This window comes from Pristis pectinata, chromosome 6 (genome assembly GCF_009764475.1).
Source record: "Pristis pectinata isolate sPriPec2 chromosome 6, sPriPec2.1.pri, whole genome shotgun sequence".
In the NCBI taxonomy this organism is placed as follows: domain Eukaryota; kingdom Metazoa; phylum Chordata; class Chondrichthyes; order Rhinopristiformes; family Pristidae; genus Pristis; species Pristis pectinata.
Window position 1 is genome coordinate 17,091,201 of NC_067410.1, and position 21,538 is coordinate 17,112,738.

Consider the following 21,538-nt stretch of genomic DNA (forward strand, 5'->3'; position numbering starts at 1 on the left):
TATTGGTGCTCTGCTATTCACTTGGAAAATACCATCTGTTTTGCCTACTCAGTTACATTTGTACTTTACAGATGGACATTGGACACAATTTAAGATTTCGCCTGCCCAAGGTCCCTTTATAGTTTTAACGCAGCATAAACTAAGTCATAAAGTAATTGTATTCCTTTTTGTTTATTGCTCCTTCACAGAGATTGATAATTGGATCAAGAAAGATTTGTAATGTTGGCTGGTCTAGCCTGATCTTGATCATTTTGTCATGCAGCTTTCCCCCTACAGAGTGATAAAAGGTGAGAATCAGTGAGCATTTCCTACAAAAGTGGGTGGAGATGTGTGAGACTTGTATTTGGCGTGCAAAGTGTGAGTGTGAAAAGAATACAAAGCTGCAGGGAACAGTCTGAAACATAATGAAATTCTGAGAAAAGTTGGTGATTCTGGAAACCTGTAGCAAATGAGCAGACATTGACACTGACTGTAGCTGTGAACGAGCAAGAAAGAATTGGTTTTATGTGGTTGTACTAAGAATACATTTTAATAGACTGTGTCATTGTACTGTGTGCTGAAGATATGCTGGAGGAGAGGGAATTGTTGAGTTTGTTCTGGGCAAGTCTTGGAGATATGTCTGTGCATTGTTGAGAAAGAAATAATATACTTGAACTATTGTTACTCAAGGAAGAACAGTGCAGCGTGTAGTGTATCATACTCAAGCCCAAGAATTGGTCCTTCTGGAGTTATTACTGCAGTCTCTCTATTTCTGGGGCAGATTGTGTTTTTGGATGCTCTTCACAGCGATTAGAAGAGATTTCTCACCCCGCAATGATCTCTTCCCTTAAGGATGCCAGGGATAAAGCTGGGACTTTGCTTGCAGCATTAATTATAAATAAGCTGGAGTAGTTTCTTTCTTTACAAAACAAGGCCAACTTCATCTTCCAGAAGGTGTGGGGAAGACTCAGGTAGACAAGTTGGTCAGCATGGACAAGTTGGGCCAAGGGACCTGCTTCCATGCTGTATAACTCTGACTCCAGGAGACTCCATTCCTAACTAAAGAGATGTAGTTTTACTCTGCATGGCTAGAAATTTGTTCATACAATGCCAAAAAAAAAGGCATTGTACAATTGAAAATTGTATTGCTGCAGAGTGGTGCAATTTTGAACATATTTTTGAGTATGTTAGCATCTTTGATACTTGGGTGTTTAAGAGAGTGGACCACAGTGGGCCTTTTGCCACCAGCTCCCCCCCCCCCCCACCCATATTTGCTCTTGTCATTCAATAAGAATATGGTCGATCTTCATGTTAGCCATCATTATTGTTCCAGTATGTACCACTCTCCAGTGACATAAATAGTTGTCCATCTAGCAAAATTTGTTATCAGAAATATTTTCATCCCTATTTGTCTGAAAAATGTGAGTCATTATGACTTGAAGAATGACCAGCTTTTGCTAATGCAGATTGTTCAAAAACAAAGCAATTTGAAGGGCTGATCACAAATTGCATTGGAGTCAGATAACTGCACACCGCTCAAAAATGCTGACAGCTTACTCTGGACGCTGCTCGCATTGAAGACTGAGCTTTTCTTGGATCTTCAAGCTCTGTTCTGCAAGAAAAACTGACCTATAATAGGAATTTGTCTGACCTACCAATGCTCTTGATGGATGATTTGGATGTACAACAAAGTCATTGAAGGAACCATGGGCTATGTCGCAGGAACCCATGAAGGGCCTTACCATCTTATCCATCCAGAGTTTCACAGGGACCTGCTCTCTTTCCTGGACTTCTCGGAAAGAGCGATATCTACACCGGCTATGCTTCCACAAGATGGTCATCAGAGAGATCTGCCACCTTATGAAACCTCCAGTACAAGCTGATACACATGTCTGCAATGCTCTCACAGTTAAAGTCAAGATCACTGTTATGTCAGTTTCCAGTCTTCAGGGTCAATAATGCTGCTTACAATTTGCTTCTCACCAATAAGTACACCTTTCTGAATTTGCCATGAAGCAGGGTTTGTTCCTGGAAAGATTCTTGAAAGCTCCATAACATCTGTCTGCATACTTTTAAGTCACCTGTGTACTGGCGGGGTCCCTAAAGCTAGTGCAGTACCACAATCACTATGATACAGTCAGTTACTGTTAGGGTTACTAGGCCTCTCCCATAGAATGCAGGATAAAATTCCCAATTCAGTTTTCAGTCTCAGCAAGATGTTGCAATAAGTGCTTACGTAGAACAAGATATTTAATAAATCAGTATTGTTATCAGAGTGAAGCCTTGTACAAATGAGTTATTCATCATTATCCAGACAGGTATCTTCATTGTTCGTGCCAAACATCTGCTGTTTCTGGATTTATTCTTATTCGAGGGTGAACACCTTCACTGGACGGAGCTCTCCCCATTCATAAACCTTGCAGGTGCTCTTCAGTTGGCCCATTTGCAGTCAATGGATACTTAGAATGAGAACAATATAAAATAGCAGGGCAATGAAGTCAAAAGAGCACAGGGTAATCTCCACTTTCAAGTTCAAGTTACTTTATTGTCATTCATCCATGCTATAAAAACACATGGCGGAACGAAATGTCATTTCCCCCAGACTCTCAGGACAGAGGACATACATAGAACAGAAGACATACAATAAACACAAACAAAAAACAGAAAGAAATAGTGCAAGTACAAATAGTGCAAAAAACGGTATATACAAAATAGAAATTTAGTGCAGAGTTAGTTCAAAACCGATTTGGACAAAGAGAAATGCAAGCTCAGTGTGTTGTACTAATTGTATAAACATGTTCAGCAGCAGCCAAAGTTCTTATACGCCATTGGGCAAACCAGAGCTTTTGACGTGGCATTTGTCTACCAGGGTATTCAGAAGCCTGATAGCCTGGAGGGAAAAAACTGTTGTGCAATCTAATAGTTCTGGCCCGGATGCTCCGGTACCGCTTGCCAGACGGCAGTGGGACAAATAAGTTGTGGGAGGGATTAGAAGGGTCGTCTATGATTCTGTAAGCCTTATGTGTGCACAGTGTATTGTAAATATCCGAGATGGAGGGAAGAGGTACTCCAATGATCTTCCTTGCTGTACTCGCAATTCTCTGCAAAGACTTATGGTCAGAGATGTTACAGTTACCGTACCAGGCAGAGATGCAGCTGGTCAGGACAATCTCAATGGTACCCCTGTAGAATGTGGTGAGGGTGGGGGAGGGCAGGTTTGCTCTTTTCAGCCGCCGTAAAAAGTGGAGACGCTGCTGTGCCTTCTTGGCGAGGGAAGAGATGTCAGTTGACCAGGACAGGTCGTCTGCTATGTGTATTCCCTAGAACTTATAACAGCTGATTCTCTGTACAATGACGCCATTGATGCACAGGGGTAAGTGGTCAGCCTGAGCCTTTCTAAAATCCACAATCATCTCTCTTGTTTTGTCCACGTTCAAGGAGAGATTGTTGACTGAGCACCAATCTGCCAGCCTCGCCGCCTCCTCTCTGTAAGCTGTTTCATCATTCCTGCTGATGAGGCCCACCACTGTTGTATCATCAGCAAACTTGATGATATGGTTGGAGCTTGAGTTGGCAGAACAGTCATGGGTCAGCAGCGTAACATCAGTGGACTGAGCACGCAGCCCTGGGGGGCTCCGGTGCTCAGCCTGGTGATTTTTGAGATGGTATTTCCAATACGAACTGACTGTGGCCTTTCAGAGAGGAAGTCCAGAATCCAATTGCAGGTGGAGGTGCTAAGGCCCAGTAGGTGTAGCTTCCTTATGAGGTTCTGTGGGATGTAGTGTTAAAGGCAGAGCTGAAGTCTATAAAAGAGCATTCTAACATAAGTGTCCTTTTGATCTAGGTGAGACAAAGCCAGGTGGAGGGCAAAGGACACTGCATCTTCAGTTGACCGATTGGGGCGGTATGCAAACTGAAGGGGGTCCAGTAAGGGAGGGAGAATGGATTTGATGTGTTGCAAGACTAACCTCTCGAAACACTTCATGATGACTGAAGTCAGTGCCATGGGGCGGTAGTCACTTAAACAGGTTATGGGCGTCTTTTTAGACACCGGTATAGTGGTGGTAGATTTAAAACATACGGGGACAACTGCTTGGCTCAAAGAGACGTTAAAGATGTCGGTGAATACATCTGCCAGCTGGTCTGCGCAGCCGCTGAGCACGCAGCCAGGTATGTTTTCAGGTCCCACTGATTTCCGAGGGTCAACCCTGGATAATATCTTCCTCACGCTAGCTGAGGACAGACGAAGTACCTGGTCATTGAGCGGTGGAGGTGTCTTGCTCGCAGGTTCGTTGTTAAGTACATCAAACCGAGCATAAAAGTCGTTCAGTGCATCTGGGAGGGAGGCGTCATTGTCGCAAGTGCGAGGTGGGGGCCTTGTAGTCTGTGATGGCCTGGATGCCCTGCCACAGACGTCTTGTGTCCTTGGTATCGGAGAAGTAGCCCTGGATCTTCTGGGCATAACTCCTCTTTGCCTTCCTGATGCCACGGGACAGGTTGGCCCTCGCTGTCCTGAGGGCTGCCATATCGCCTGACTTGATTCAATGGATTACTAATGGATAAACTGCAAATGGTCATTGTTTCATTTGATCAAGGTGTACACAGAATAACTACATGGTCTCATTTGAAGTTGTGCCAAAATCTTTAACTACAACACTTTGGGCACAAGATTGTACTTTGATGCCCACATTCATATCCTAGTCTGAACAAAAAGCCTCTGCTTCAAACAGATACAGCTAACGTTACTCATGTGAGTCTTCTCCCCAAAGTGACTTCTGAATGACAAGCATTTCTGCAACATGAAGAAGGCATGAAATATATTCTGTCCTTCTAATGTTTGGCACCTTGCAGTGTAATCACAAGCCTGAGACCACTAAGACATTTCCAAATGCATCTCAAATCCATGGCTTACTGAATCTTCCAATGGGATTGGACTCCTCTGTCGTACCGTTAGATTTCTGTAAAAACCTTGTTTATGCAGTAAATCATCATTGTAAGCCTCTGAACTATTAGTCCACTTTTATTGCAAACATCAAATCATCAGGCGGTAAAGGAGTCTGACAACAGCAAGCTGCTGCTGCAAGCATTGATTGCTCTCTGATGCCGGACTCCATAAAGTGGTCTGGATGTAGATTGCCTTCATACAGCTAGGCTCACTGTCCTCTCCCTTCAATGATCACATGAAGCTTATCCAAAGAAAGGACGAGTACCATTTAAGAATGGAACTTATATTCTTTCAGCACATTAATGATAGGGGGCAAGTTGCATCCATTTAATCTTGTGCTTTGCAGTGACAACTGCACAGACACCCCATTGCAGTTGCCTGACTGACCATGGTGAGGTAAAAGGAAGGAATTAATGAAATGTGTGAACAAAAGCTGAATTAAGTGGCTTCACTCAGCCTAAATAGAACAACAACAATTTCAATGAAACAAATTATTTAGTTGCAAAGGATATTTAATACAACAACCAATCAATATCTACTTGCCATTATGCATCTGAGTTTCAGTGATTTTATAGTTAGGCTTGGAAACAATGGTGTTTTTGCTTTGCCTGTCACCTGACTGCTGAAAGACTGCTGTCTTCTTGGCTCTAAGGTGCAGATGTCCATTCAGAATGCCTGTGATAAACGTGCCCTAAAATACTAGCTCCACTCTGCAAGATACCCACAGATGTGCCTGCAGTCTGTGGAAGCAGATTTGGGTGAACTGACAAGGAAAATGTCAGGGAGCTAGAGGTCACAGGAGAGATCCTGACAGCCCCACATTGACACTGAATTCTGAGTACCAGGTGAGTACGCATCTTGTGTTGTGTAGAATCACAATTGTCATCAGAGCCCCTCAGAACCATGCCAAGGAATTGGGCCAAACGCAGGCAAATGGGACTAGCTCAGGGAGGCATCTCAGTTGGCATGAACGAGTTGGGCTGAAGGGCCTGTTTCTGTTCTGCATGACACTATGACTCTAAGGCTAGCGAGTTGACTTTGGAACATGGTGTTTGTTTCCAGATAGCAGCATCGATGTCTGGCAGTGCAGTTGTCTGCTATTCCTGGGAAGCAGATCTGGGACTGTGCTCCAACAGAGGCAGAGACCACTCCTCTCAGCTGCTGTTTCCTCAGCTTTGCCATTGTTTAGCCCAGTCAGGCAAACCACATTAAAACTGGAAGTTGGGTTCTACTGGCTAATTGGCTCCAAACATTTTAGAGTGCGTACTCTGAAGTGCCTTTCTACTGTGGGGCTCATCTGACCCCCAAATCAGCACTATTGACTGAACTTAATCTCCATGAAGCCAGGGCAGTAGCTCTCCTCCTCCTCCTGCTTGATTGCGGCCCTCTGGTGCCTTGTATTTTCTTCTACAATCTAATCTCTCCCCTTGCAATGGGCAATTCAGTACTCTTCTACTGCTGCAAGTCTTTCCTGCTGCTAGTCTGCGGAGGACTCTAGGGCAGCAGACGGAAGCTCAAGGCTCTCTTCCCTACCTGTGGAAACCCTGAAAGGCTAAGGAATAAACTTTAGGTGGTCATGTGGAAATATTAAATTTCAGTACTAAGCATACTTCATGATAGCAATGAGAACACTTGCATACTACTGCAGCCTATATCTTTCTATAAATATTTATTTCTGGATGTATTTGAAAGAACTATTTGTTGCATGTGTCAGAGAAATGAACAAATGATCAAGCTAATGACCCTGGACTGGCTGCCACTACCAGACATGTTTGGGGAGATGGGAATTTCAATTAAGGCTGAAATTGCCCATGGCTATTGAACATTACAGCTTGCCTAATTACAAGCTTTGACCATTGCAGCCTTGGTGTGAGTTTTCACAATATAGAAACCATATGTTGCACGGACCCTACAGCGTGTACACAAGCATGCTTAGCTTTTGATCATTCATGATATTTACCAATTTACCAATATTTGTAAGGTAATGGATTCTGAGTGCATGTGCTGTAGTGGTGTCTGTGTTCTAAATATCTTGCTTTTAAAGTGTGTGCATGTGTGGGCAGGCACAGTAGTGTAGCGGTTAGCGTAATGCTATTACAGTGCCAGTGACCCGGGTTCAATTTCGGCCACTATCTGTAAGGAGCTTGTACGTTCTCCCCGTGTCTGCATGGGTTTCCTCCGGGCGCTCCGGTTTCCTCCCACCTTCCAAAGACGTATGGGTTAGGAAGTTGTGGGCATGCTATTGTTGGCGCCGGAAGTGTGGCGACACTTGCGAGCTGCTCCCAGAACACTATACGCAAAAGATGTATTTCACAGTGTGTTTCGATGTACGTGTGACTAATAAAAGATATCTTAAATATACGTGTTAATGTAAAATTGTGTTAGGTTGTGAAGAAAGTATTAATAAGTGGACTTCCTGTAAAGTGTAAATCTTTGATTCAGTTGAGGTGTTTGCTTGGTCAAGTGCAGCTCAGTGATGTGTGTACCACAGACTGTTGCTTGCACCCAACCAATGTCCACATTTGATTTGCTGCATAGAAAATGGGAGCAGGAGTAAACCATTTGGTCCTTCAGACATGTTCCATTGGTTAACATGATCATGGCACATTAGGATCGTAACCCTATTCTTGCCATCTCCCCATGCCCTTGATCCCTTTGGTTCCATTCATTTAGATTGCTTGAATATAAGCCCTCTTGGATGTAGGTGCATCCCCTGTGGGTAAGGTTACTTGCATTGACGAGTGAGGTCATGCTTGGGTATGTTGAATTCCTCTGATGGATCTTGGAGGCCCTTAGCCTCTTGGGCCAGGGGCTCACCCGTTCTAACCACCCATGAGTCCAATACTCCAGAGGTGTCAAGCTTCTTACCCAAGGTGGGGCCCTCCAGTCTGCTGAACCAACACAGGGTTTTGACCTGAAATGTCCTTTCCTCCCACAGATGCTGCTCAACCTGGGATGTTCCTCCAGCAGATTGTTTGTAGTACTAGCACATATATCTGGCAACCTTTGCCTGCAATGAAAAACAATACTGAGAAGTGATTGAGCAGACTTGACATTGTGACCTCCTTGGATGACTGTATGGAATGCAGAGAGAGATCTCTGGGTTGGTGAAATGGCCTAAAAGATGGTAGATGGAATTTAATCCAAACAACTGTTGAGCTGATGCATTTTTAGGAGTAGTAATGAGACTAGGACATGCACCATAGGGTCTTAGGGAGGATTGAGGGGACAGGTGGACATTGGAATACAAAAGTCGTTGTGGGTGGCAGTGCAGGTAGATAATGTGGTTAGGAAGGTGTTTGGGGCACTGGCCTTCATTAGTCAGACAATTGAATACAGAAGCAAGTAGGTTATGCTCCAACTTCATAAAGTCTTGGTCGGGCCTCAGCTGGAGTACTTGTTGTGGTCACTGTGATACAGGAAGGATGTGATAATGCTGGAGAAGGGTGCAGAGGAGATTCACCCAGGATGTTGTTTGGGATGGAGAAATTCAATTGTGAGGAGAGACTGGAGAAACTAGGTCTGTTCTCCCTGCAGTGGGGAAGGTTAAGAGGGGACGTGATTTGGGTACATAAACTTTTATGTGGGGTATAGATAGGGTAGACTGCAGGAAATCTTTCCTCATAATCAGAGGTAGATAAAACTAAAGGACGTGGATTTAGAACAAGGAGGAAGAGATTTAGAGGGGCCCTGAGGAGGACCTTCTTCACCCAGAGAGTGGTAAGTACCTGGAATGCACTGCAGGAGAGAGTGGTTGAAGCTGGGTCGCTGAAAGAAGTGTCCAAATGAGCATTTGATAAGCCTAGGAATAGAAGGCCATGTGGACCACGTGTTGGGAGATGGGATTAACATGGAAGGGTGTTTGGTCATCGTGGATGAGTTGGTCTGAATGGCCTTTGTCCATGCTGTACAATTCTATGACTTGATTTGAGGAGTATGAATGTGAGGTGGCATAGAGGGTGGGACACAGTATACCGTTGAGTCGATGTGAGTGTGTTGGTGTAATGACAGAGTAATGGTCAGTGTGCATGTTTGATACAGAACACGAGTGGGACCGAGGCAGTAGGCAGAAGCAGCTTGTATCTGTGAGTGAGAGAGAAAAAGACAGCAGAAATACCAGGGAAAGAGGAAGAGATTCTCATTGAAAGTTTGAGAAGTGAAACTGCATTATAGAAATTAAAATTTTGAAGTTTGCCTCTCTTGTGTTATGTTGTCTCCAGTAGCTATGTTTTAAATAAAGTACGTTTTGACACATTCGATGGATTCCTCTCAAGTCCTGTTATTTCTGAGCAAGTCATAAGCCTGCAGTGTGATCATCCTCCATCTTGGCAGCACTTGTTGCTTACAGTTCTTGTATTACCAGGAGATGTCATTATATCTCTTGGAACCTTTTGATATTTGTTTAAAAATGTTCTGATATGAACGTTCCAAACAGTCCACAGTCCCAGTATTCTTAAACAAAATTTACACGCATTAATGTAAACTGCTGTGATGCCCTCAAAAATTGGGCACAAGTTTCCAATCCAACAGCATATGTAATCCAGCACAAGATCCATTGCATCCTTTGGAAGAACTGTTCACCCAGGTCTGGTTGTCATTGATTGTCATTCATTTTGCCCTGGCTGAGCTGCAGTGTTCTTGCCTGCAGCAGCTGATGTGGTGCATCCTCCGTTAGCTTGTCATCATCTTCACTTCCAAATATTTTTGCAGTTTTTCTCGAGTGATGCCTATTCCCGTATTGGGAATAATACTCTGTCTTCCTTTGTCTGTTTATTCCAGTTGGGTTTTTAGCTTCAGTAAGCTTGCAGTTACTGGCAATAATGTTCTGTGTCAATGCTTTATCAGTCTCTGGATTGGGCTGTAAATGAACCCCTGGCACTGGTGCATTTCTATATGCCAAGAGTCTGAGGTATGCATCTGTGCATGCTTCTTTTCTTTTATGGAAGCAGCTTGGCTTTTTTTTACAGCATTCTCTCCCTTTCTATTTGGTTGTAGTTAATGCGATAACAGTGTTATATGAGTGAATTCCTTGATGGTTACAAGCTTTACAGTTTCATTCTCAAACACATCCATAGCAAGACGTGAACATGGATCTGTTACGACCTAGCCTAGGATACCAAGTCTGGCAAACTGGACCTTCAGCATGTAAATGACACTGAAGATGTGATTGAATTGTTAGAAAGTTGGGAAAAATAATCAAACATTATCAGATAATTTTTGGCCTCAACTGTGACGGGATCTGTTGCTGCCATCGTCCATGATTTATTCAGTAACCATGTGTTTAAGAACAGGTTCCTCTTGTTACTTTTCCTCCACAGATCAGCACACAGCACATTTTTCTGTGATGTTTTTCATTTTCACATTCATTCCTGGCAAATAGAAAGATTCACATGCTTTCCTCAGTCATTCTCTTCCAGATGTAATGAGTGTATGTGCTCCAGCATTTCTCTCCTCATGGGTTCTGGTACTGCTCACTACTCTGTCACCTCTAAGAAGTAATCCCTCCGAACTGCTGAGCCTATTGTGAAAGTGGAGGAACAGGGCTAGAGTGAGTGCAAGATGCTGCTGATTCTTTGGCTCTCCTCTCATAGTAGAGGCATGCAAATCTTACATGTTGAATCAAGTGATGTACTTTGCCATAGCTTCTTTATCAATGGTTTTAAATAAACAGATTCTTCAGTATATTTAGTCTACTTTCATGTGTCTGTGATTTGTTTCTCCTGCTGGAAAAGATGCACGACTTATTTCTGATGTATATTTTACTGTCTGGATTGTAAGTAATTTGAGTATCTTTATGTCAGTGAGCACAAAATCAGTTGTTGTAGGTTCTTTTGGGCTGGGTGGATTTTCTTTCTCAAAATCACTTTGTCTGCACATGCACAAATTTCCCATGTATGTATTGGAGAACTTCTCAAACCCAAATATCAGAGCAAGTAGCTCCAATTTCCCGCATGCATCTACTACTGTCAGAGTTGTCCTTGTCCTTGTATGTGTCTTTGCCACAAGACCAATTCTAAGACCCTTTTCTAAGGCACTTGCTTGTAGTGTCCAGCTCTTTTTGTGGCGCTGAAGAGGTGAAGTACTGGCTTTGCTGTGCCAATCTCTTTGTTTTAATGGACAGTTTGCTTATGGATGTCCTTTCAACAAATGGCTTATTTTGTGTGTGTTTTTCTTTGAAATATCACTGCAAGATAAAGCACCTTACTGTGTGTTGAGCTTTTGAGAGCAACCCCAGTAGGAAATGTAATTAAATATTGATTTATTTATTTGCAATGAGGTGATGCATAAAACGATATAATGGCAGTGGAAATAAAGTCTTTGAATATTTTTAAGGCAGAGTTAGATGCATTCATGATAAGCAAGGGGTCGAGCTTGCAATCAGATTTTGCACAATTTTATTCAGTGGCAGAGCAGACTCAAGGGGCTGAGTAGCCTCCTTCCTCCTCCTGAGTTGTACAATGCGAGATATTAACTGCTGATGCAGTGCTGGCTATGAACAACATAATGCAAAATATATTTTATGCAGATCTTTTTAAAAGCACATGAATAGCATATTGCATACTTAATCAGTTTGTGTCTTTCAAGTGCATTATTTTCTTTAAAATGATTGTTTGTAAATGTTGAGCTTTAAGCCATGCATTTGATTTGTATGAGAAATTTGTCTAAGACCTGACAAGTGTTCTTGGACATCCCAGTGTTTGTTTATTGTGCCTTACTAATTCTGATAATAAGCAGGTTTGTATGTCACACTTGTTTATAGCTAAGCATAGCAGGACACAAGATTTACACTGAAACAATTTTTCACTACGTCAGGAATTTTACTGTTAGCAGATCATTACTCATGAAGAAAGTAGCAAGAACAAATGCAGGTAGTTAATGCTTAATCAGTACATTTTTGATGCGCAAATGTTGCCTGTAATATGAATTTATGGACAAAAATTGTTGCTTTATTGCTGTTACTCGTTAAGGATTATGTTATGTGACTGCTCTCTGGGCTACAACAATGTGTACAGAAAGTTCCAGAGACTTTCTGTATGGAAGAAAGTCACAATAAGAGATGCTGACTTCCCCTGGAAGCTCTTCCATTTGTTCTTGGTTTAATTTCTGACTGTTTTGTTAAGGGAGAAATTGATTCACAGTTACTGTTGTATGTGCATGCACTGATCGATTGGAGCACAAGGTCTCAAAAACAGTAGATAATCTGCTTTTGATCGCTTTACTTTAGGGAGAAATACAAGGGTTGCTCCTTATTTTTCCCTGCATCTGATATCAGTTGAGCAGCCAGATAGTGCCTGTGTCATCCAATAATATTGCAGTAAGTGTGACCCTAGAATATGTGTTGGATTCTATAGTAAAGTTTGAACATGTATGCATTTAATTCAAGTGAAAGTGTTACCATTTGAACTACATGAACACTTGTAAGTTCAAGTTTGTTTATAGAAGCTAACACAAAGTCGCTCTGTTTAGATTTATTTAAAGCTGTGACCCAAAGTCCCATATCCCAAACATTTCAAGCATCTTAAGACAATGACACAGAACACAGGAAACACTCAGCACGTCAGGCCGCATCTGCGGAAAGAGAAACGGAGTTAGCATTTCAGGTTTTTACCTCCGTTTGTCTTTCTGCAAATGCTGCATGACCTGCTAAGCATTTCTAGCACTTTCTGTTTTGTTTCTGATTTCCAGCATCTGCATTTTTTTTGTTCATTTCTAACATTCTGTTTGCTTTTCCTGAAAGGTTACAATTCTGAGATGTTGTATTGCTTTCTCATTTATGAAACACTGAACAAAAGTTAGCCGATGTTAGTATCTGTGAGAGAGTTTAAGCATTTTGTCTTTAGAGGCATTGACGTCTATGAACCACTCTGGGTTAAATGATAGGAAACAAGTATTCTAACAGGTTCTATAAGCATGTAATATGGTCCCTTCGTTGCAATGCTTGCTTTCATATAAACAATGAACTGGGACATTGGAATTTTTCACTATAAACAGAATGTCACTAAATCAGAATTCACTCTAAACAGTTTCCACTGTCTTATGGAAAGATGTAATCACAAATTGTTTAATCCATTTATGAGTGATGAATAGCTCTGTTGGAGCCTATTCTGTTCAAATACATATTGACTTTGAAGTACCATGAAGATCTGATGAAACTGCATAAACAAGTCACTTGGTTTATCCACTTCCTTTTTATTTCATTTTTTTCTACATGTGCTGACTGTTGATGAGGTAAGTTTTGGAGACTGCCAGCGGTCTGCTGTCACCCAACTGCATTAACCATTTTTCATTTAGGAGTCTAAAGAGAAACCATCTGAATTGAAAGACCTCATTGTCAAGCCTGGCAGCTGTTGTCCAATGTCTGTATCCAACAGTTTCAGTCAGTAATCTCTGGGTAATGATTGGGCACTATAAACATGACAGTCCTTTTGATTATTTTCCTTCTCTAGTACAGATGCCCGTTGAAATGCCCTGTCCATCAAATTGGGAAGCAAATTTGTGCCTCGATGATGAGTATGGCATAACTTAGTAGTCATCTGGGGATTGTTATAAATGACATAACTTCATGCTCAAGGTGATTGATTTTAAAATGAAATATAGTTTCATAAAATGTTTACAAAATTCTGGTGAAATGCACCAAAAATGACCTTTTTAAAAAAAATTTCTCTTTATCTTTATCATTTGGTTGAATGCATAGTTCCACTGACCTACATTAGTGCAAGTTTTACTCCTTTCAAAACATTGAAAGATGTGAATAGAAGCTTCCTTTACTCATTATGGGTTGCTTAGAATGACTGTACTCAGATGTTTTTTATTAGCAAGACAACATGTCATTCTTTTAATGAAATTATTCTGTGTCAAACCGCAGAATAGCAATGCTCAAAACAATTAACGTAATCTCATTGTCATGTCCATGGTGATAACAAAGGTATGAATAAGATTGAAAATCCCTTTGGGTCTGTCTTGGGATTTATTAGCTTACTGTCAGGTAGATTATTATTTTAATATTTTTCATGTGCATGTGCATGTGCAAGGTTTTTCTAAATGGTTAGGGAAGTATAAATGTTAGTACAATGATCATGTGCTACTATCATGGTCCTAGTTGAAGACTTGGCTGTCTGCAGATTGGCATCCCCCGGTAGGTGAAACCTCATAGGATCCAGAACATTTCAAAGGAGGTCGCAGAGCAGCAGATGAAACTTCTTACGTTCATTATAAGCTGAACATCTGTGACATGAGCTCATTTTCAGCCTTGTGAGTGGGCTAAGAACTCTCTGCATTTCTTCACATAGTGTCATTGTACTTTAAACATTTGTCAGAACAGGCAGAGGATACAGATGTTGCCTTGGTTTAATGGGGCATCTATAGGACAACACTCAAACAATGCAAGCACCAGGACTTCAGTCTAGAGTATGCTTATAGCTGTGGAATGGAGAAAATGCTACCAAATGAGCCAAGCTGAATACCTCAGCAGTGATTCGACTCTGCCTATAGAGTAAATGATATGTGAAGTAATTTTCTACTCAGTATGTGGCTTAATGTAGAGTAGAAATACATTCAGTTATGTCTTGTCTTATCCAACCAGCACAATCAACACTGAATGAAATGAAACAAAGGTGCTGATTTAATCTCACTAATCATTTGAGAGAGAAAAACAGTAGGAACTTTGCAGACGATCACAATTTCACATCATTACTACTATTGCCTAGAAATAGGGCTCATTTGTCCCAGTTTTTTGTTTGTAAATTGTGCATAAAATGCATATTGCACTTGTTTTGAAGGGCTGGCACCTGCTTCATGTCGAAGTCCCCTCTGTCAAGAAATTGCTTGGGCTCTTCTTTCACAATTTCCATAATGCAGGTTACTTTTCCTTGTTGTAATTTGTGTATGTAATGAAATCATCAATGTGTGTAAATGTGCCCTAATTACTTCAGGGCAAAAATTGAATCAGAAGGTTCCAATTTATGACTTGTGTAAATAACCCACAGAAAGAAGCGAGTAAATTTTAAAATACAACTTCCCCAGGACATTATTATTGTAATAAAACAAAATCCCTTATCACTTTATCAAGAAAAACAAGTTGATGCTGACAGGCCTCTGTAAAGATCTCGAGGTCAGGGAATTTGAAACTGTAGCTTGCATACTTGATGGCTGACATTGATCACAACATTTACTGCTATCATAGTCACGAGAATGGGACTATCACACTTCAGAGTTGCAGGTGAGGGGGGTAGGGTTCTCATCCTGAAGACTCGTGCACAAATTCTGCCCCCCCCACCTCCAAATAACTTCCACCACCAACCACGCATTATTTCCTGTGATTTAATTTTTGTTTTGGTTTCCCATTTTCCCTTGACTCCTGTAGAGAGATCTCTTTAAGTATTCTGACCATCTCTTTGACCAGCATGTCAATAATATGGAAGTTACTATCTGTGAAACAGATGGAGTTTTAATGCTTTTAAAGAGGAGCAAACCACAATAACAATTTCTTGAAGTCCACGTGTCCCAATTTTACTGTTGATCTTGTGACATCAGATTTGGTATTATGATTTGCCAATTTAGTTCATTTTCACATTAAAATATTTTAATCTTTCAGTTTGAAAAGTATAGTAATCTTTGAAGTTGAGAATGTGAAGATCCATCGAAGCATTGGATCTTCTATGCATTACAGCTATGCATATATAGAGCAGTGTGTTTTTATAATTGGCAAAAATTGTTCAGGTCTTCCGCCCATTCTAATCAGTTGCCTGGCCTCGAAGCCTGCTTGTGCATGGAGTGGGTATCTGTCACAATCTTCTATTCATTGGCAAGGTCCAATGTAGTGAAGAGTCTTTCTGATGGTGGAATGGTCAGCCCTGCCCCTGGAATCACCTTGAATGCCAGCTGAGCCCTGCCACCAGGCATTCACAAACTTAAAAACACTATTTTAATCGAAATTTATTTCTCCACACATTAATTTTTCACACTGTTGAAGTGTTCTGAAGTGCACTATGGACACGCATTTATCTTTTCCTGGTTCTTCAAATTAATTTACCAGGAAGTTACTCATTCTGGCTCATTTACTTGTGCTAACCCTGATAAATGAGCAATCAACAGTAACATAAATGGCAGTTTTGGTATTGGTTATAATGACGACAGTAGATGTTCCTTGCCTAAATTCTCTTCGTGATTTTCTGGTCCCCTGTTCACCTTCTTGTTTTGATATTTAGGTTTTCAAAAGAGATTGGCAACTACATCATATGGACTTCATTTTCCTTGTAACTTGTCTTTTCTTTTGGCACTGCACTGTGAAACATTTTCCCCATCAAAATAGAGGGAATTTGGAAATCCAGAAGCAAAGCAACTATTTTCAGTGCCAGTTTACCCAAGTTTTTTCCATTGGTACAATTATACCTATCTATATTGGGGGTGCGGTGAGAGTCCTTCAATGGCAATAAATAGTAATTACTGATTAAGATCAGGTTGGACGCCCAATAGCTTTATGTGGCCATTAATCTGTAGGAATTGCTTTGATGTTTTTAAAACTTGATATTTTAAAACTTGATACCTTAAACAGTAACTTACAAAACCAATTGCTTATACTCAGTAAATTTATTGGCAGATTTGTGCAATACTACATTGATACTCCAGTGCTGCTTGTAGAATTCTCTCAGATAAATGAATAGTAACTTTTTTGTACATACGGCCTAAGGACTCTTTTCAGATTTATACCTGTCCTATTCTGCTTAATGCTGTAGTACACAATGTCCTCCACAAAAGCAGAACAGTGCATCCCCTGTTCATCAGCTGACCTGCCTCAAGTGCTTTTCTGACTGGTCCATTGACCAGATCATTATCTTTCTATTTATGCAGTATTTCCTTTCTCTTGATCGGAATTATTAGGCATCGTCAGGGATACTGCTTTTCAGATTGAAGTTTTACTTTCCTTTCACCACAGTAATTCTGTGTAAGTGTGTCTGGTATCACGTTATCCCCAGTTATGTCACACACTAAAAAAAACTGTTGATCAATGTGATCCACATCAGCCTGGAAACTGAGTTATTAAGGTAGGGTGTAATGTTATCTATCATTTTCAAGTAATGGCCAGATATATTTATTTGGTTGTGGAGTATTTGCAGTTGAGTTGAGTTTTTTGTCACATGCACAAGTACATATATGCACAGGTGCAATGAAAAACTTACTTGCAGCAGCATAGCGTCATATAAGCAGCATTCACAGAAAAAATAAACAAATTATACACAATTTTTGCAAGAAAGAATACAATTAGAATAAAAAAAACAAAGTTCATTTTAATGCAAAGTGGTCATAGTGTTGCTAAACTGTAGTGATTAGGCTTGCGCAGGTTGTTTCAAGAACCGAATAGTTGAAGCAAAGTAGCTGTTCTTGAACCTGGTGGCATGGGACTTCAGGCTTCCGTACCTCCTGCCCAACGGTAGCTGCGAGAAGATGGCATGGCCCAGATGGTGGGCATCTTCGATGATGAATGTTGACTTCTTGAGGCAGCGGCTCCTGTAGATACTGTGGATGGTGGGGAGGGATGTGCCAGTGATGTATTGGGCTGAGTCCACTACTCTCTGCAGCTTCTTGCATTCCTGCGCATTTGAATTGCCGTACCAGACAGACCACAATGCAACTACTCGGGATACTTTCAACATTACATCTGTAGAAGTTTGTTAGAGTGTGCGATGACAAGCCGACCTCCAGCTTTGATAGTGTGCTGATTGGACACATCACCACGAGTATTTATCCAGAGTTGCTCTTTAATTAAGTGGAAACTTTAAATGGTAGTGCAAATGTTGAAAGACTTAATGTGGACTAGTTATATCAGCAGCATAACCACATGAGCAAGTCAGAAAATGAGTATTCTGAGCTGGGTTGCTCACAACCAGACAAGTGAACCAACTTGTCTAATAATTAGGCTGGTGAAGAGTATGATGGAACGCACACCACTCACCAGGCTGCACACAACCACAATGGTACTGACAAGCTTAACGTGGTCCAGGAGTAAGGATTTGGTATGAACACAGAACAGACAACATTAGAGCACAGTACAGGCCCTTCGGCCCACGATGTTGTGCCAACCTTTTATCTTGCTCTAAGATCTATCTAACCCTTCCACGTATCCCTTCATTTCTCCATCATTCATGAGGCCATCTAAGAGTCTCTTAAATGTCCCTAATGTATCTGCCTCTACCACCTCTGCCAGCAGTGTGTTCCATGCACCCACCACTCCCTGTGTAAACCAAAAAAACACTTGCCTCTGACATCACCCCCCCCCCCCACCCCCCCATACCTCTAATCACCTTAAATTTCTGTCCCTTTGTGTGAGCATAGTTTTTGCTTTTGGATTGTTGTAGCATTATCCTGGATATTGGATAACCTGAAGAATCCACAGCAAATTCTCCAGTCTGCAGGAAGCAGAACTAACCATAGTATACTTTGGGACACTTTTCTAGGAACACAACCTCCCAACAAGCCCCATTCATAATGTGGGGTCGCCTGTATTAAACTAGAAGGAGTGAAGAAGTACTCGTAAAAGGCTGCTTCACCTGGCTGGATTGTTTGCAGAACATATTCATTTAATCTTCAAGAATTCACTGAACTTCCAGTTGCCTGCCACTTGAATTCTCCATACCACTCCCACTCTGAGCAATTCAGAGGTCACAAATGGCTTCACATCTTCCCGTTTGGTACGTTACAGCATTCAGCAGTCAACAATGAATGCAGCAAGCCAAAGAACTGCAGATGTTGTAAATCTGAAATTAAAAACAGAACACTGGAAACACTCAGCAGGTCAGGCAGCACTGATGGAGAAATAAGTAATGTTTTAGTTGATAACCTATCATCAGATCTTGAAATGTTAAATGTATTTTTTTTCTCCACAGATGCTAGCAGACCTGCTGTGTATTTCCAGCTTAATTTGTTTTTATTGAATTTAACAATAACTGTCATTCCAGTCTTCTATCTGACACATTAAAAATGTAATGTTTTTCTCCATTTCCCCTTCTGCCAATTTCAGAGTTCATGCATCTTAGTTCCACCTCCCCCAGCCATACCTTCTGTTATTAACAGGTCTTTATGAACACTTAGGGCTGGCACCCCCACCACATGTGTTGTTCACTCTTTCCTCATCTCCACCCTAATTTCCCCTTTGTTCTCTCTGGCTCTCCATCCTTTCTCTGCAACTTTAAAATTGTTGCATTTCTAACTTTTCCTAATTCTTTCTTCATGGACGCTAATGACCTTCTCAGTTTCTACAGCATTTTCTGGATTTTATGCCAGAACGATCTCGTCCTGGTACAAAATGCAACATTTGTTAGCCAGATCGTTCAGCATTTTATGCATAAAGCAATGGAATACAGCAGAGATCAGGCTTTGAAATGAAACAACATTTGATTGATGTACAGCTATGTCTGGATTTGGTTTTAACTTCTTATAAATTTCCAAAATCCAGGTGCAGAGTGACATTTGTTAGGATGGAGCAGATGTTTTTCATTTGCTCATTTGGGTGTAAATAATTTTCTAAGCAAGTGCAGAGAGGAAAATCAGATGGCTAGCTACATAGCCAATGCTTAAATGCTACAATTGCCATGTGATTGTGCTGCCCAATTTTTTTTGACATGCTCCACTCAGGTGATTATTTAAATAAATGGAATCTAATTTAAAGGTGTGAAAACCAGATGGCTACTTTACAGCTGATTTTCATCAATGCATTGTGTTTAATCTGATTATTTCCACAAAGTTCAAAAAAAGGACCATCTTCTCCAAAACCTAAAGAGTCATCAATTGAATACGTGCAGTTGAATTTCCATGGATGTTTACAGGATTGTATGGTGTAACATGGGCAGCAGGCTGAAGATATGTGGGAACCTGCTGCTTTCTTGCATATTTTAAGATTATCAGACCATGAAAGTGAACCGTGATGATACTACTGGGCCACCCCACACACGTGGTGTAGTATTTATATTACTGAAACAGTAGAGTAATAGTCATACAGCATGGAAACGGGTCCTTTGGCCCAACACATCCCCACCGACCAAGATGTCTATCTGAGGTCCTATTTTCCATTTGACCCTCTGTCTTTTCTATCCATGTACCCATTTAAATGCCTCTTAAACATTGTAATTGTACCTGCCTCTATAGCTTCCTCTGTCAGCTCGATCTATTTACCCACCATTCTCCATTATGGAAAAAGTTGCCCCATCAGGTCCCCTTTAAATCTTTCCCCTCTCACCTTAAATCTATGTCATCTAGTTTTAGACTCTCCTTACCCTGGGAAAAAGACTGTGGCCATCCACCTTCCCTATGGCCTTCATAATTTTGTATACCTCTATAAAGTCACCTCTTAGTTCATGCACTCCACGGTAAAATCCTCTCCTTATAACTCAAACCCTCCAGTTCTGGTAACGCTCTTGTGAATCTTTTCTGTACCCTTTCTCGCATAATTGACATCCTTCCTATGGTTGGGTGACCAGCACTGTGCACAATACTCCAAATATGGTCTCAACGACTTGTATGGTTGGAACACGACATTCCAACTCCTGTACTCGATGGTGTGCCATATGCCACCTTCCCCATCCTGTCTACCTGTGTCGCCACTTTTGGGAAACTATGTACCTGTACCCCTTGGTCTCTAGGGCGCTACCATTTACTGTTTAAGTCCTGGCCTGGATACTTATCAAAATGCAACACCTCGCAATTGTGCAAGTTAAATTCCATCTGCCATTCCTTGGCCCACTTCCCAAGTTAGTCCAGACCTGTTGTAATAATGAAGATAATATATAAAGACCTCTTTCATTGACCACTATACACCACCAATTTTGGTGTCATTTGCAAACTTACTCTAACAAAGTAGTACAACGAAGATCTTGACAAATAATTCAGAGAAGATGAGTTAAGGTTCCACCATAGAGTTTGGTAATTTGAGTTCAGTTTTTCAAAAAAAAATTGATTGCAAATTTGTTGTAAAAACTCAGTTCATTTATTGGAAAAACACTTTGATGCTGGAGGACTCAGCAGGCCAGATAGCATCCGTGGAGAAAAGCAGGCGGTCAACGTTTCAGGTCAGGAGCCTTCTTCAGGACTGAAGATAAGAAAAGGGGAAGCCCGATTATATAGGAGGGAAAAGCAGAGCAGTGACAGGTGGGCAAAAGAGGGGAGGCGGGGTGGGCACAAGGTGGTGATGGGTAAATGCAGGTAAGAGATAGTGATAGGCAGGTGCGGGGGAGGAGGGGAGAGCAGATCCGCCGGGGGGAATGGGTCAAAGGTAAGGAGAGAAAGGAAAAGAAAAAAAGGGAGAAAAAAGAGAGAGAGGCAGATGAGATTCAATGTTGAGAAATATGTGATTGTACACTTTGGAAGAAGAAATAAATGGGCAGATTATTATCTAGATGGGGAGAAAATTCAACATACAGAAGTGCAAAGGGACTTGGGGGTCCTCATGCAGGATACCCTAAAGGGTAACCACCAGGTTGGATCAGCAGTAAGAAAAGCAAATGCTATGTTGGCATTCATCTCGAGAGGTATAACGTATAAAAGTAAGGATGTGTTGATGAGGCTCTATGGGGCACTGGTGAGACCTCATTTGGAATACTGTGTGCAGTTTTGGGCCCCTTA

At 41.3% G+C, this 21,538-nt stretch overlaps 1 protein-coding gene across 1 annotated transcript in view; it reads left to right on the forward strand.

The window, feature by feature from the left end:
* The window catches only part of atp2b2 (ATPase plasma membrane Ca2+ transporting 2), a 604,494-nt gene that overhangs the window by 174,331 nt on the left and 408,625 nt on the right, over positions 1–21,538 (forward strand). The gene's annotated exons all lie outside the window — the stretch shown is intronic.